Source organism: Artemia franciscana, chromosome 1 (genome assembly GCF_032884065.1).
Source record: "Artemia franciscana chromosome 1, ASM3288406v1, whole genome shotgun sequence".
Taxonomy (NCBI): Eukaryota; Metazoa; Arthropoda; class Branchiopoda; order Anostraca; family Artemiidae; genus Artemia; species Artemia franciscana.
The window spans coordinates 18836121-18853792 of NC_088863.1; the positions used below are offsets into that span (position 1 = coordinate 18836121).

The 17672-nt window shown below is 34.6% G+C and overlaps 1 protein-coding gene and 1 long non-coding RNA gene across 2 annotated transcripts in view; both read right to left on the bottom strand.

Moving 5' to 3' along the window:
- The window catches only part of LOC136026630 (N-terminal kinase-like protein), a gene marked incomplete in the record, with an annotated part of 193298 nt that overhangs the window by 129972 nt on the left and 45654 nt on the right, over positions 1-17672 (bottom strand).
- LOC136026607 (uncharacterized) overlaps positions 9782-17672 on the bottom strand; it is a 33654-nt gene continuing 25763 nt past the window's right edge. The window contains exons 2-3 of the long non-coding RNA XR_010617345.1: positions 14555-14709; positions 9782-12312 (exon numbers count right to left, since the gene is read on the bottom strand). This is a non-coding gene — a long non-coding RNA (uncharacterized LOC136026607). The remainder of the gene's footprint in view (positions 12313-14554; positions 14710-17672) is intronic.

Consider the following 17672-nt stretch of genomic DNA (forward strand, 5'->3'; position numbering starts at 1 on the left):
CTAACACTCAGACAGCACCAGTAGTATTAGCTATAGCATTACTATTAGTAGCGGCATTAGGATTAGTAGTAAGCCTTAAGAGCTTCATGTCATGAGTTTTAATAAAAGTTGCATTTCCCAACAGTTTCAAACAGTTCGTGGTAACGAACTGTAGTAAGGAGCGACCCGGCTCAATAGTAACCAAAACTCTAAAAAATGGAATTTTGATACCAATAGCTATATCAAAAGAATCGCATTTTAATGCTGGTTTTAAATATATAAGTTTCATCAAGTTTAGTCTTACCCATCAAAAGTTACGAGCCTGAGAAAATTTGCGTTATTTTAGAAAATAGGGGGAAACACCCCCTAAAAGTCATAGAATCTTAACGAAAATCACACCATCAGATTCAGCGTATTAGAGAACCCTATTGTAGAAGTTTCGAGCTCCTATCTACAAAAATGTGGAATTTTGCATTTTTTGCCAGAAGGCAGATCACGGATGCGTGTTTATTTGTTTTTTTGTTTTGTTTTTTTTTTTTTTTCAGGGGTGATCGTATCGACCCAGTTGTCCTAGAATGTTGCAAGAGGGCTCATTCTAACGGAAATGAAAAGTTCTAGTGCCCTTTTTAAGTGACCAAAAAAATTGGAGGGCACCTAGGCCCCCTCCCACGCTAATTATTTTCCCAAAGTCAACGGATCAAAATTCTGAGATAGCCATTTTATTCAGCGTAGTCGAAAAACCTTATAACTATGTCTTTGGGGACGACTTACTCCCCCACAGTCCCCGTGGGAGGGGCAACAAGTTACAAACTTTGACCTGTGCTTACATGTAGTAATGGTTATTGGGAAGTATACAGGCGTTTTCAGGAGGATTTTTTTGGTTGGGGGGAGGGGTTGAGAAGAAGGAGATATGCTGGGGGAACTTTCCATCGAGAATTTGTCATGGGAAGAGAAAACTTCCATGAAGGGAGAGCAGGATTTACTAGCATTATTTAAAAAAAAAATTAAAAAATAAATGTGAAAAAGCATTTTCAGCTGGAAGTAAGGAACAGCAATAAAACTTAAAACAAACAGAAATTATTACCCATATAAGGGGCTCACCTCCTTATGACACCTAGCTCTTTACGCTAAAGTATTTTTAGTAATTTCAACTATTTATTCTACGGCTTTTGTGATTCAGGGGTCATTCTTAATGAATTGGGATAAAATTTAAGCTTTAGTGTAAAGAGCGAGGTACTGACGATGGGGCGAATCCCCTCATATATGTAATAAAAACATGAGAATACAAAAGTTCTTTACGTAAGCTAATTTATAAGCTACGTAAATCTTTTACCAATAAAAAGATTTGTAAAAAATTAAAAGTTCTAGTTGCCTTGTTAATTAACCAAAAAATCGGAGGGCAACTAGGCTTCGCCCCCGCTCTTTTTTTCTCAAAATCATTCGATCAAGATTATGAGAAAGCCATTTAACCCCCCCCCCCAAAAAAAAAAAAAAAAATATGCAAATTTCGTTTTGATTATTCCTCTGCGGAGAGCCAAAATCAAAACATGCATTGATTCAAAAACGTTCAGAAATTAAATAAAAAAAAACAAGTTTTTTCAACTGAAAGTAAGGAGTGACATCAAAGCTTAAAACGCACAGAAATTACTTCGTATATGAAAGAGGCTGCTTCCTCATCAACGCCCCGCTCTTTACGCTAAAGTTTGACTCTTTCTCTCAATTCTTCTTTCTGAAACAGTAAAAAACTTTAGCGTAAAGAGCGGGGCGTTGATGAGGAAGCAGCCTCTTTCATATACGAAGTAATTTCTGTGCGTTTTAAGTTTTGATGTCACTCCTTACTTTCAGTTGAAAAAACTTGTTTTTTTTTATTTAATCACCAAAATAATCGAAGCCATTGACGAGATATGGTTCATTCACTTTTTTGATAGCCGGCAAGCACATGGTGTGTTTTGATTTAGATTAACAAATCCTTCAATTTATTTTGTCTGGCTCACACTCCATTGAAAAATCCCCTCCCCTCACGGGAAACTTCTCCGTGGAAGTTACTTCAACATAAGATACATCCCTCCCATCATAAAATTCCCGGGCAAAATTGTCCTTATCATAGTTTCGTATGAAAAAGACTAAGTTTCTGATCGATTTTCGATCACTCCAGAAATCCCCCTTCTGTGGGAATATTTTCTGGGAAATCCAAACCTGCTGAAAATTCCCTTCGGGCCGTTCCCTCAGAACATATTCACATGAAAACTTCAGTTGGCAAAGAGAAAGTCAGACAAATTACAAGAATTTCGTATGGGAACTCTGTCAAAACCCCCAGGCTAAAATTTCCTCAGAACAGTTCACCCCAAAAACTTACCTCCCCACGGCCAATTTTCCGCATGGAAACCGACAACAGTTCTTGTCCAGAGGACTGTGGAGAAGTTGACATCCCCAAAGACATAATTACAGGACCTTTCAACAATACTGACCAAAATAGCTCTCTAAAATTTTCAGAAGTGTTTTGGGAATGAATGTCTGGGGTGGGGGATTGCTGGTTACCCTCTATTCACTTTTGACTCTTAACAAGGGCGCTTCGAACTTCCAATTAAATGAGTCCCATCCGATCTGAAGTTTATACAACCACCCGTTCCATAAAAACATTATACTTCCTGGGGGATAATTTACAACCCATACCGCTGGGTTATAGGTGGTCTTGTCCAGCCTAAAGACATTGTTATATGCTCTTTGGATTAGTCTGAGCAAAAGCCCATCTCACACTTTCCATCGGATATGTTTTGGGAATATAGAATCTCAAGGAGGGGGAGCTATTTGCCCTCAATCAGTTATGACTTTTTAAAGGGAACTAGAACTACACATTTGCGATCCAATGAACCTACTCTTAAGTTCACACGATAATCCCGTCCATAAAAGCCTTATAACCCCAGGAATATAACTTATAAACCTTGCCCCCAGACTCTGGAAGGTTGTGTCAACCCCAAAGGCCTTGCAATGTCATCTTTGGACAGTTTTTGGAACAAACAGTTATTTCGAAATTTCTATCTGATTCACTTGGGAAAAATACGACGTGGATGGAAGGGGATAGCTGGCCTCTGATCACTTTTACTCTTAAAACGGGTACTAAAATTCCTTACTTCCAATCCAGCGAGCCCCCTCCAAAGTTTCGTACAACTTTTGTTCTGAGGGCTATAGGAGGGAGGGATTGTCATCTAACAAGACATAATTTCCAGACCTTTCAATAATTTCCAAGCTGAACAAAATGGCTATCTCATAATTTTGACTGGGTGTTTGGAGTAATGACAGGCGTGGGTGGACTGGTTGTCATCCAATAACTCGACTATCAAAAGGGGATTTCAATTTCGAATTGACTCAACACATTTCAAAGTTTCTGCAAAAATCCTTTTATACGAAAAGCCTTAACTAATAAACGACACGTTGTAGGCCTACCCACACTGCTCTTAAAATGGGTAACGTCTAAATTAACGGACTATTCAGGTAACTAAGAAATAAACTTACCTCTTCAGTCAGAATAATGTCATGAATCCAAATTTGATATTCATTTGCATTGGAAATGAATTTTACACCCACCCCTAATTTGCAAGTTAAATTTGTTAAATATAATTTGTTAAATATAGGATTTGTTAAATATAGGAGTGAGGTGAAGTTTATTTCCGATGCAAACGAATGTTAAATTTGGATTCAGGATGCAGTGCTGACTAAAGAGGTAAGTTTACTTCTTAGCTAACTCAATAGTTCATTTATAGAAACATTGCCCCTTAAGCTGCACTATTGCACTGCCTATGATAATAATAGCATGGGCCTTATTGCGCTAGTAATCTTGAAAAATAGTTCATATTGGTCCATGGACCAGTTTCCGAGGCCCGTTTTCAGCGGATAAACAAACATCCTAACGATAAATTAAATGGTACTTGTGTCTTATAGCCACCGCTCCCAAGAAATGAAGTTAGGTTAATCCTAATGAAACATTACTTGCTTCATAAGACGCAGAAGAATTGTAGCCAACGAATTTTGCTTGCAGACCCACTATACTTTACCCCGCATCCAATGTGTAAATATATAACCCAAATTATATATTTTCCAGCTATTCTTGGAATGCGTCTATCTTTGTTTCAACTCGTGTTAATTTAAATTGAATCAAAGACTGAAAAAACAAGTTACGCATGGGAAAATGCACAGAAAATATACAATTTGGGCTATATATTTGCACTTTAGGGGGGCGGAGGTAAAGCATAGCGGGTCTGCATGCAAAATTTGCTAACTATGACTATTCTGCAATGTTTTCAAACAAGAATTGTTTCCTTAATATATTTTCTTCTCTCCAGTTAGTTCTCAAGGCAAGTTACACAGGCATTAATTTACCTTAACATTTGCGCATTATGGAAAAGAGGGGACAGAGCCGTTCCTAGAGCTGATGGTGCCTCAGTAAAAATTAATTACAGTCCCCTTTCCCTCCTTCCCAGTTTAAAAATAAGCAAAAATAAAACCGAATCAAACTGAAAAATTAGATCAAAATAGTCAACTCCCCAGCCGAAACGTCCTCCACGGCACTCGGAGCAACTGCCATAGCCCCCCCCCCCTGAACACTTTGGTTAGGGCAGAGCATAGTAGAAGCACCTTCAAATGTTTTAACTAAATATTTTCGGCATATTGTAAAGTATGATTTGTTTTCCTAATACTGTTCCTTCTCGAAACCCCTATTTGCAGGCTAAAATCTGTATTTAAGATTCTAAACAATTTTTGTTAAATATCAATTCTTCCATAATATTTACAGGGGAGTGGATTGTCACAAAAGGAAATTTAAACATAAAAAAGAGAATCTAAAAATGCTACACCTTTTACTTCCGAGTTATTCCTTCTGGAGAGCCGCAAATCGATGATGTTACCATAACAGGCTATTCATGTGACTAAAAAATAAACTTTACGCTACCTTTATAGGCTTTTATAAGTAGTTACCTTTGTAGGCTAGGTAACTAAAAAATATTCCAATTCATGGTATATATTTGCACATTAGGTAGGGATGGGGTAAAGTTTATTTCCAATGCAAACGGAGGTAAATCTGGATTCAGGATACAATTCTGACTAGCCTATAGATATAAGTTTAGCCTATTTCTTAGCTACCTGAATGGCCCACTAACTGTACATTACACCCAATACAAGTCTTAGTAAAATTGTAGTTTAGTGACTTCTTGCTATCTCGGAAAGGGGTTAGGTTAGGAAAATGAAACCATCAGGGATGGGTTTACAGGCTAAAGGATGTCCCATACTTTAGCCGGACCAAGTGCCATACACTCGCATCATCATTACATTACATTTTGCGCGACCTGCAGCTGTTTTGACACAAACGGCTACCCAGATATAGGTCTATTTTATAGATATAGAATATTTTTGATATTCTAAATATCAAATTTCATTGAGATCCGATCACCCGTTAGTAAGTTAAAAATACCTCGTTTCTTCTAATTTTTCAGAATTACCCACCCCCCCCCCCAACCACTCCAAAGAGTGGATCCGTTCAGGTTATGTAAACCATGTATCTAGTAATTGTGTTTATATTTCCCACCAAGTTTTATCCCGATCCCTCCACTCTATGTGTTTTCCAAGATTTTAGGTTTCTCCCTCCCAACTCCCCTCCCCCCATTGTCACTAGATCCGATTGGGATTTAAAATAAGAGCTCTGAGACACGATATCCTTCTAAATATCAAATTTAATTGAGATCCGATCACCCGTTCGTAAGTTGAAAATACCTCATTTTTTCTAATTTTTTCAGAATAAACCTCTCCCCCCCCCAAACTACCCCAAAGAGAGCGGATCCATTCCGGTTATGTCAATCATGTATCTAGGACTTGTGCTTATTTTTCCCAACAAGTTTCATCCCGATCCCTCCACTCTAAGTGTTTTCCAAGATTTTAGGTTTCTCCCTCCCAATGTCACCAGATCCGGTCGGAATTTAAAACAACAGCTCTGAGACACGATATCCTTCCAAACATCAAATTTCATTAGGATCTGATCAACCGTTCGTAAGTTAAAAATACTTAAATTTTTCTATTTTTTCTGAATTTACGGGCCCCCCACTCCCCCCCCCCCCCAGATGGTCAAATCGGGAAAACGACTATTTCTAATTTAATCTGGTCTGGTCCCTGATACGCCCGCCAAATTTCATCGTCCTAGCTCACCTGGAAGTGCCTAAAGTAGCAAAACCGGGACCGACAGAATTTGCGAGTCCGCTTTGCATAAACACAATCCTTCTGTCTCTAACCCGGATGAACTTAGATGTGGTCTTATAAATATCCTCTATAACAGCCAAAAAAAGTTTAAGCCTCCTACCAATTCCACACCAGAAAATTTGCATGACATAAAAATACTATCTAATTTCCGAAAAGATCCTTCTATTATAATAACTAAAGCAGACAAAAGCAATTCACTTGTTGTCATGAATACGACAGACTATGACAACAAAATTCTTTCGCATTTAAATGACACAATTACATATCAAACAATAACTCATGATCCTACTGATCAGTTCACTAATAATATTATAAATGAATTAAAGCAGCTAAAACAAAACGGTAAAATCGACCCACAACTATACAATAAATTTTTTCCCCGTGGTAGTTTCTGTCCTAAACTCTACGGTTTACCAAAAATACATAAACAAGGTATTCCCTTAAGACCTATCGTAGCTTGTACTAAAGCCCCCGCTGCCAATATTTGAAAATGGCTTTGTACAGCTTTCAAACCTTTATTGTATTCTCAAAATTCCTATATTCGTAACTCGGCAGATTTGGTTAAAAAACTTAGCAACACAAGTATTTCAGAAAACACAACAGTTAGTAGTTTCGACATTGTTTCAATGTATACAAATATAGATGTAACTATTTCAGAAGAATTATTAAAAAACAAAATAGAAGAAAATTACCACTTGATCGAGACTTCAGCGACAGGAATTGATTGTGAAGTTTTAATGACTCTTGTTAAAATTTGTAATAAGTTTTCTATGTATTTTCAATTTCGCGATTCTTTTTATCAGCCAAAAAATGGGTTACCCATGGGAGCACCTTTATCCGGGCTACTAGCAAATATTTACGTTGAGAATCTTGAGAATTGGGCATTGAATTCTTATTTTTTAAAACACGTCTATTGGGGTCGTTACATGGATGACGTAATTTCACTTTGGAATTATGGGGAAGCTGAGCTTCGTGGCTTCTTAGATCATCTTAACACTTATGACCGAAATTTGCAGTTCACCCTAGAAGTTGAAATTGAAAATAAACTTCCGTTTTTAGATGTATTAATTATTCGTAATTCTGATGAACTGGATTTTACTATATATCGAAAGCCAAAACGAAACAATAGATATCTTCACTTTAATTCAAATCACCCCCACAAGTTAAAAGAGCAGTTGTAAATTCCCTCATTGATCGTGCCCTGAATATTTGCTCCAATTCATATATAAATGCAGAAATAAACTTTATCAGAGATATTCTTTTTGGTAATGGATACCCCATTCCTTTTGTCAATAAAATAATTAACAGTAGAATAAAAAGACATTCTTGTAAAATCGAAGAAGATACTTCACAATGTGAGGCTACTGATAAGCCCTCAAATATTGTCTATCTTCCGTATATCCCAAAGATCACAACAAAATTAAAAAATATTTGCACAAAAAATAATCTGTACGTAGGTTTTACTAATAATTTTAAAATCATCAATTTCTTAAATTCGGGTAAAGATAAGACCCCAGTTACTCGCCAAAGAGGGGTCTATCAAATACCATGTGATTGCGGAAAATACTATGTCGGCAGGACCCATCAGAATCTAGACAAACGGTTACAACAGCATAAAAATGACATAGACAAGGCCTTAATTTCAAATAGTTCCAGCAACTCCTTTGATTCTGCTTTAGGTTGGCATATATTTAATAATCCGTCCCACATGATACTTTTTGAAAACTCTTCACTCATTAGTAATGATTTGGGAATAAAACAGGTGGTTCGAGAATCAATCGAAATTAATCTCAAAATTGATCCATATCATCACCAAAAAGCCAAACCAATTTAAGTAAATTGTTACTTTGTACGAAAACATTAACTTAGAAGAAATGGAACAAATATAGATTGAATGGAAAAATAAAGACGGAATTTCAAAATAGAGAAGTCTCTAAAGAAGATAGGGGAAGATTTGAAGCCCACTAATCTTAAATATTACACCCAAATGTTTCAATAACAGATGAAGTTCTGTAGGACCAGGTAAGTTTTTCTGACACCGAAAACTAGAAAGTGCACTAACGTGCAAATTTTTTGGCCACACAAAACATGTGTGCTGTAATATAGCACAAACCTGAAGAAAATGTGCAAGTAGACCATTCTGCTGAAAATTGTACCTAAAATCAAATTAAATGCAGAAATTGTCATAGCACAGACCACATGAGTGGGGATAAAAATTGTTCGAAGCATAAGGAAGTCTTTGAAATTAGCAAAATTTCAGTAAAGAACCAAGTTCCATGGAGAGCAGCAAAAGTGACATATGCAGAACTAGCAAGAACAGGACAAGAAAGACCGAAGACAGTTGAAAACAGTAATCGATCAGAAAATTTATTACCGGAGAGGGCTGACCCAGAAATAAATGCAACTACACAAATCTAGAAAGTATTAATATACGTACAATGAAAATTGTATCGAAACCCAACGTAAATGAAAATTTGAAGATTGAAGAAATTAAAAGAGCTGCAGAAAAATTGATTCCCGGAATAATAAGCTTTGAGGAAACATGATCTGAAATAGAAGAAGAATTTTTACTAACAACCTGGAATGAATCAAGGGACTAGTCAGGATAAGCAAGATAGTAGCGTCACCAGAAACAGCAAAATGAAATTTTGGCAATTAAACTGCAACAGCTTCAATAAAACAAAATTAGTTGAATTCAAAAAGGTGTTAAGTGATGAAAACCCTACGATAGTGTGTTTACAGGAGACATGATGGTCCAACCTAACTATTACCAATTTAAAGGAATATGAGTTGGCCAGAATAGACGGAAAAAACAGGAAGTCAAATGATGCAGGACTAGCCATTTTGATAAATGAAGATTATTTCCAAATAACATATATTTTAGATTTAACTAGTGATATGATAAATTTAGAAGTCGTTCTAGTAAAGTATGTTAGAATAGATGGCGCGGTTTATACGGTGGCAAACATTTATAATAATAATAGGCAAAATTTTATAAAAGATGATCCTGACCTCGTATACCGGAGCTGGAGGGAGCTAAGATCCTGTTTTTGTGGGAATCCAATGGTAGTCAAAATAGGTCAAAACAGGATATTTACTTTTGGATTGAATTACATTAGAATAAACATGTTGAAAGTACTTTTGGATTTAATTGCTTTGAAATGACCATGTTGAAAATAAAGTAAAACTCGCCAGATAATATTCAACAAAATTATTATGTGCCGCCAGAACCACTTGGGGTCTTAAACCATTTGCCCCAAGATAGTTATATATAGCTGCTATTGAATCCACCATTTTATATGCAATACATGTATGGTTGTCAGCGCTGAATAAAAAGAAAATTGTGAAAAAGTTAGTATCTGTCCAAAGAATTTCTATAGTTTTGATTTCCAAAACTTTTTTATCCGCTAAATTATTGGTCATCCCTAAATAATTTAAATAGCCATAAATCAAATGAACATACATATTTTACAGACTCGCAAGCAAATTATGTATTCGTAAATTCCCTTTCTCCTCCTAATATTATAAATTGAATTCGAAAAAACTTAACGCATAAACCTATATATGAAATGGAATGTAAATACTCTGCCAAGCTGTAAGCCCTGGACTCTCTAGTTTGTCTCTGATCATAATGACCTTCTTCAAGTTTCAAAAATTTCTCCTGATTATAAACTGACACAATTGTTACTGGTCACTGTAAATTAAATTCATTTTTATGTAGAATTAATAAAAGTATTTGTTCCACTTGTGAAGAGACTTTATATTATTATGTTTCTTAGTGTAAACTTTTAAAATGAAAGGAATTTAGATTACAAGTTTTCTTACTCTGATATTTTTAATATTAATGTTATTTGATTTATTAAATAGACTCAATATGCCGTTCTAACATACCTGAATCAAACAAAGAGACTGGAAATTGCGTAAATTTTGTTTTCCCCTTTGTGCTATTTCGTAGATTGTATTTTGTAGCTGTATTTGTGATATAATCTATGTGTTGTATTTTGTAGATTAGATAGCTAAACCCTCTGTAGGGGTTTATTCACTAAATAAAATAATTCATTCATTCATACCATAAAAGGATAAGACCTTCGCTGAAGCTTTGTTCTTCTCTTATAACTGTGTCTACAGCATCTCGCATTCTACAAAGCATTACATTACTAGAAATTTTTTAATAAGAGACCAGGCTAATGCCTCGATAATTACCACACTCACTCTGATTAACTTTCTTATAAAGTTTTTTTAATTAAGATTTCCCTGAAATCTCTAGGTACTTCCCTTTTTTCGTAGCCCGTATTCATAATCATCAGTGAGTTATTTTTAACCTCAGAACCATACTTAAGAAATGCATCTTGTATAGTTTAATCATGTACCGGCTGAAGCAATTTTCCCCTTTCTTCGTGTGATTTTCCCATTTAAAATTGAATTAAGAATTGGGAAGCTAATCAAAGGCAGTGTCTGTCCTTTTGATATCCCATTCCCCCTATTAGAATATTGGTTTTGAAGGTGTTCATCCAACCTCATTTATTTTCCAAACTATACGAAGAATCCCCTGCTGAATATTTACAGAAGGAAAAAATCCTTCCTCCTCTTACAGACCTAGGACACCGGGAACCTCAGTTCTACATCTACCTCCTATTATATAGCTTATCTTGTCAACTTTACAAGTAAAGGATAGAACATAATTATTCACTAGGTATCCTCATTTATGGGACCCACTTCTTGAATATGCTTCTCCGGTTTGGAACCCACAAATTTCGAAGAAAATTCAAAAAAATAACTTTCTTCAAAGGATAGCCTCTTGACTTGAAGTTACACTGCTTGACTTCAAGATACAAAAAATTGTCCCTTATATCCAGGGAAAAATTGACCAAAAAAAAATTATTCTCTTTTTTACGCTTGTACTGACCCTTTTCAAGTTCACAATCTTTTTTTTCCTATTATGGCCCATATAATATGGCCAAAATTTATATACGTGTTTTTAAATATTTTTATTGTTTTCATAAAATGACAGTGCATTCCTTGGCCAGTTTTATATATGGAAGTGTTTATAAGCCTTTTTTATGTTATTCTGCTTTTGTTTTTACTTCAGAATAGAAATTCGGCCCAGCTAGACTTCTGTTATCTTAAAATAAATTTTGCATTTGCTTAAATCTTCTTTTTAGTACAAGGAAAAATGTTTAATATTTGAAAATTTGAACCTTAAGCAAAGTTACATTATTCAGCTCTAACTGATGGACTAAATGTTAATGAGGATATATGTTACCAAATATTAAAATTGTTACTAAAGTAAAAAACTTAGTTTATGTCTTCTTTAAATTTCTATCAGCAAAACGAAATCTCTTCTGCTAAATGTATAATTTTCCTGACTGAAAGACAAAAAGCGAATTCACACGAACTGCTATACCAATTGTCTTATAATTTAGTTTTATTGGGCGGCATTAGAGATTTCTATCCATTAGAGAGGGATCTTAAAATCAAAATAGCCTCAATTAAATCAAGGATAAGCGATGAATTCGTCTTTACCTATAGTTAGGAATTAACTCAAGGATAGATAATGCAAATTTACCCTCCGTTTCTCAGTCAGAAAAATAATATATTTGTTGAACACCCATCACAAGATAATTTGTAGCCTCTCCCTAATCCCTAGTATTAATCCAAAAGAGAAATCTCTTTAAGAGAAAAAATAGCAATGAACGATATTACTACTGCACATAATGTGGTAAAATAAAAATAAATAATTGTTAGTCAACCGCAAATAATTCAGTTTCAGATTTCAATCAAGTTTCAAAAATAGCTCATCCAAGAAACCCAATATCATATCCAATAAACCCAATATTATATCCAAGAAACCCAATATTCCACAATCGTTATCTAAGAAATAATACAAATTTGTTTTCCCGGTCAATATCTACTACCTTATATCCTACTCCGCCATAAGCCATTGGTATCACATTGGGTATCGCTGAGTCTCTTCTTTCCTCCTAAATAACATCCAGTGGCCATTTCCAATTTCTAATATGTTTCTTTAGACTTTGCTCCTCTTTCTTTGACGTTGTGGTTTTTTTCATAATACGTTGGGGGTTTTCGCGCCTGAAAAAGCCCATAATTTATGGTAAGTAAACAGTCACATTTTACTACCGTGCTTACAGTGCTTTGATACAGCGATCAGCGAATTAGTTTTTTTTTTTTTTTTTTTTTTTAGATAGATGAAAGACGATTCCGAAAAGGTAAGCAGGTGACATGGGCATTCAATCCCAAAATCTTACTTTTTTTAATAAGTGTTTCACGACTTCACGAAAGGCTCGAAACAAAACTTGAAAAATACACCTAAAAGAAAAATCGTACAAAACTGAAATACTAAAAACAAAACAAAAATTAAAATGGGCCTCATTTACAGGGTATCCAGTTGCTTTACAAAAAGAAAGCAAGCAAGAAGACATATTGGCCGCAAACCTAAGCCGTTACAAGATATTTAAGGCCTAATTCAGTGTTGTATAAAGATACTATTGAGAGGATTATCCAGGGCATACAAATAAATATTAGCTTAAATAGTGGTCAAATAAAAATTCCTAGAAAATGTTCCGCCGTCTTTACTAATAATTCTACCATGGTAAGTGACACTGCTTTATTGACTTAAGTTTTCTTAAAATTAATTTTTCAAACGTATTCTAGCCCCTTGAACTCGCAAAATCTCTAAAAGTTCATTCATTTTACCAACATTTTCATCTAAGATGCTTAAATCTTCATCAAGTCTAGGGGACTTTTATTTCCGTACTCTCATATTACCTTTGCTGTGCTTCTTAGAACAAAGTCCACCAGAATCACCTAACACCACCAGAATCGTTGAACTACTGATTTAATATGAAACCAGCATCAAACCTCATATTCTACCTTAACCGCAGCAGTGTTATCAAACAGTTCCTGGTAACAAACTGTAGTAAGGAGGGACCCGGCTGAATATCGACCGAAACTGTAAAAACCGGAATTTTGATGTCAATAGATACAACAACTGAATCGGACTTTTATGCTGATTAGAAATATACAAGTTTCATCAAGTTAAATCCTACCCAGCAAAAGTTACGAGTCTGAGAAAATTTACCTTATTTTCAAAAAAGAGGTAAAGACACCCTAAAAGTAATAGAATCTTAATGGAAAGCACACAATCACATTCAGCATATCAGAGAACCCTACTGTAGAGGTTTCAAGCTCCTATCTGCAAATATGTTGAATTTTGTATTTTTTTTTGCCAGAAAATTCACGGTGTTTATTTGTATTTTTTGTTATTTTTTTTCCCAGGGGTGATCCTGTCGACCCAATGGTCAAAGAATTCATTTTAACAGATTTTAAAAGTTCTTGTGTCCTTTTAAAGTGACCACAAAAATAAGGGACAACTAGGCCCCCTACCACGCTCATTTCATCGGGGGAGGGGGTTACGTGAGAGGATCTTTACATTGAGGAATTTATCATGAGAGAAGAGAATTTCCATGAAGGGGGCGCTGGATTTTCCAGCATTATTTAAAAAAAAAAAAAACAATCAGAAATTCAATTAACAAAGATTTTTTCAACTGAAAGTAAGGAACAACGTTAAAACTTGAAACAACTAACCTAACTGATCGACTATCTATAAATGAGCATATACATTATCAAATTTTTTAATTGTTACTAATGTAAAAAACTTCTTTTATGTCCCCTTTAATTCCCCTTCTTAAGATTCTCCTTTAAATTTGTATCAGCAAAACGACATTTCTTTTATTAAATATATAATTTTCCTGACTGAAAGACAAAGAGCGAATTCACATAAGCGATTACTCTAGTAATTGCAAATTCCCAGGAACTGTTATACTAGTTGTTTTACATTTTAGTTTTAATGGGTGGCTTTTGAGATTTCTATTCGTTAGAGACAGGGAATTAGAAATCAAATAGCGTCAGATAACTCAAGGTTAAATGGCAAATTCGCCCTTTACCGATATTAAAATTTATCTCAAGAATAGTTTGTGCGAATTTGCCCTCAATCTCCAAGTAAGAAAGATTTTCTAAGTAAAAAATTCTAAGTAAGAAATATTTGTGTAAACATTACAGCCTCATCCAAATTCCTAGTATAAATCCAAAAAAACTCTTTAGCGGGAGAATAGCAAAGAATGATACTAACTACTGCACATAATATGGTAAAATAAGAAATTGGTAAATGCCAGTCAACCACATTTAATTCAGTTTAAGCCATCAATCAAGTTTCAAAAAACCTCATTTCCCCGTTTATATCCCAGAGACCCAATATTCCTCAGCCATTATCCAAGAAACAATACAAATCTTTTTCCAGATTAATTTCTAATACCTTGAATCCTACTTCGTCAATAGCCATTGGTATCAAATTATGTGTTGTTGAGTCTCTTCTTCTCTCCTAAATAACATCCAACTGCCAGGTTTTATAGAAATTGTTCTTCTTTTTTTGAATTTGTGCTTCTGTAAATTACGAAGAGAATTCTGAGCCTGAAAAAGCACAGAATTTATGTGAAGTAAACAGACATATTTTACTACCGTACTTGCCTCATAACACCGTGCTATTGTACGGCAATCAGATAATCAGTATTTTTTTTTTAAGAAGATGAAACACTATTCCGAAATGGTGAGTAGGAGACAAGGGCTGACACGTACGTAGGGGGTGCCCCCCCCCCGAAATCCCATGATTAGTTTTTATTTTCATATAATTTTCTGATAGCCATTTCACATAACTTCACATAGCCATATCATCTCCAATTCCCGCGGCATGATATACAGGAATAAAAATCAAACAAATCCACGAACTAAAAAATTAGGGTGACTGGTTTGAGATCTCATATAGACATCTACAGAGGTAAAACATTAAGGAGAAGATGGCAAAGATCATGACATATATGAGGGGGGAGGTATATTTGTGGTTAATACGATTATTATATCTGGAAAGAGCCTAAAAGAGGCATTCAGTAGGGTCCAATTTATTCCTATGCAAGTAAAAATTTATCTCCAAATATACATAAAAAATTATTTTTCAAAATCTAGAAGGGGTTGGGAGTTTTTTTCAATTTCTTTACGTGAGAATCAAAACAATATAACTTTCCAAATATAAAAGGGAAGTATTATATTCCGAAACAAATATAACTTTAATAGTTCTTAAGGTCATTGTTTATAATTATCCTATCTGGAAGCGAAATTCATCGTACATTTGCATAAATATCTGTTAATGATCAATATAAAATATGTCGTTCACGAAGATAGTCAACTGCTAGAAAAAGAAATATATCGTACTGTATAAATTGTATTACTTAAAATTGTATTAAAACTTTGGCTACTTCTCAAGCGAAAAGATCTGTTAAGAAAACACAGAAAAAAAGTGACTAAAAAAAATGATTACTGATGCGTCTAAAACTTAATTTAAAACGTTAAAACTTAAACATTAAAACTTAAAACGAACAGAAATTATTACAAGCATGAAGGGGTTGGTCCCCTCCTCAATGCCTCGCTCTTTACGCTAAAGTATTTTTAGTAATTTCAAAAGAGCTATTTATTCTAATTAAACGGCCTTTGTGATTTAGGGGTCATTCTTAAAGAATTGGAACAAAATTCTAAATTTAGTGTGAAGAGCAAGATATTGACGAGGGGACAAACCCTCTCATACACGTAATGAAAATATACAAATAGATAAGTTCGTTGGGTAAGTTAATTAGTAATACGTATATTTATTACTAATAAAAACGTACGTAATAAAATTAAGAATTCCAGTGGCCTTTTTAAGTAACAAAAAACTGGAGGGCAACTTGGCCCCCTCCCCCGCCCATTTTTCTCAAAATCGTCCGATTAAAACTTTGAGAAAGCCAATTACCCAAAAAAAAGGTTAGATTAATATCCAAATTTCGTTTTAATTATTCAAGTACGGCCAGACAAAATCTATCCCTGTCTTAATTCAAAAACGTTCAGAAATTAAATAAAAAACATCTTTTTTTTAAACTGAAAGTAAGGAGTGAAACTAAAACTTAAAACAAACAGAAACTATTCTGTATATGAAAGGGGTTGTCCCCTCTTCAATGCCCCACTCTTTACGCTGAAGTGTGACTTTCTCACAACTCTACTTTTAAAACAATAAAAATATTTAGCGTAAAGAGCGGGGTGTTAGTGTAAAGAGCCTTTTCATATACGGAATAATTTCTGTTCGTTTTAAGTTTTAATGTCGCTTCTTATTTTCAGTCAAATAAAGCTTGTTTTTCTTACTTAATTCGCTAAAGCTTTTCTATCAACAGAATCGAAAGCTTGTTCATTATCTATAAAACTAAAGACTAAAGGTGTTTGATCACTCAGGCACTTCTCAATTATTAATCTTAAAGTGAAAATTTGGCCTAGAGATCCTCAGCACTTTCTAAGACCACGCTTCTTTTCCTCTCATAAACTTGTCTACAGCATGTCTCAGTTAAAAGATCATCATATTACTAAGTAACTTGCTGCCTACAAAGACCAGATTAATGCCTAGATAAATATCACAGTCACCCACTTATCACCTTTCTTATACAGTGGTTTAATTAAGCTTTGTTTTCTGAAATTGCTAGGTACTTCTTCTTTTCCGTAAATCATATCCACAATCTTGAGTGAGTTATTTCTAACCTCAGAGCCACCATGTTTATATAACTCATCTTGTTTGTCTAATCATGTACCGGCTGACACATTTTCCCCTTTCTTCCAGTGATCTTCGCATTAAAAATTGAAAGAAGAATTGGGAAGCTAAGAAAAGCAAATGCCTGTCCTTTAGATATCCCATTTCCCCTTATTAGAATACTTGTTTTGAAGGTGTTCATCCGATCTCATTTATTCTCCTGTCTATACAAAGAAGTTTTTGTTGATTGGCAGAGAGAAAAATCCTTCCTCCTCTTATAGACCTGGAACCATTCGGGAATCTCAGTTCCACACCTACCTTAATACTATTGCTTATCTTGTCAACTTAACTGGTAAAATTCCTCAATAGCCTCAAAATGCCTGACTTAAATTAATTTCCAAAAATGGCATTTGACTTGGTTAATTACAATGTATTAATTGTTACTGAATTCAATGTTGACATTTTCCTAGTGAAATTGGTTGCTTCTTTTATACCATATAAATCACAAGTAGTCAAATACCACATTCGTTGTTTCACCCTCTCTGTTCCCAATGGAGTAACCCAACGTACTCTCCAAGTTCGACTCCACAGTCTCGCTAAGGAGTTTTCCCATGAATTGAAATTTATTGATGAGCTTAAGGCTAATCATCTTAATTTGTGTCCAATGGCATTTTTCCTATGATAGAAAATCATGAATAACTTCTGCGATTTAAGCGATTTTGAGCTGATTTGTTTTTTGATGACTCTCCGACTTAAAAAGGAAAAAACTGTTGGTTTCACTTTTTCTGTATATGCTTTACATACTGTGGAAAAAAATAAATCAATTTATTAC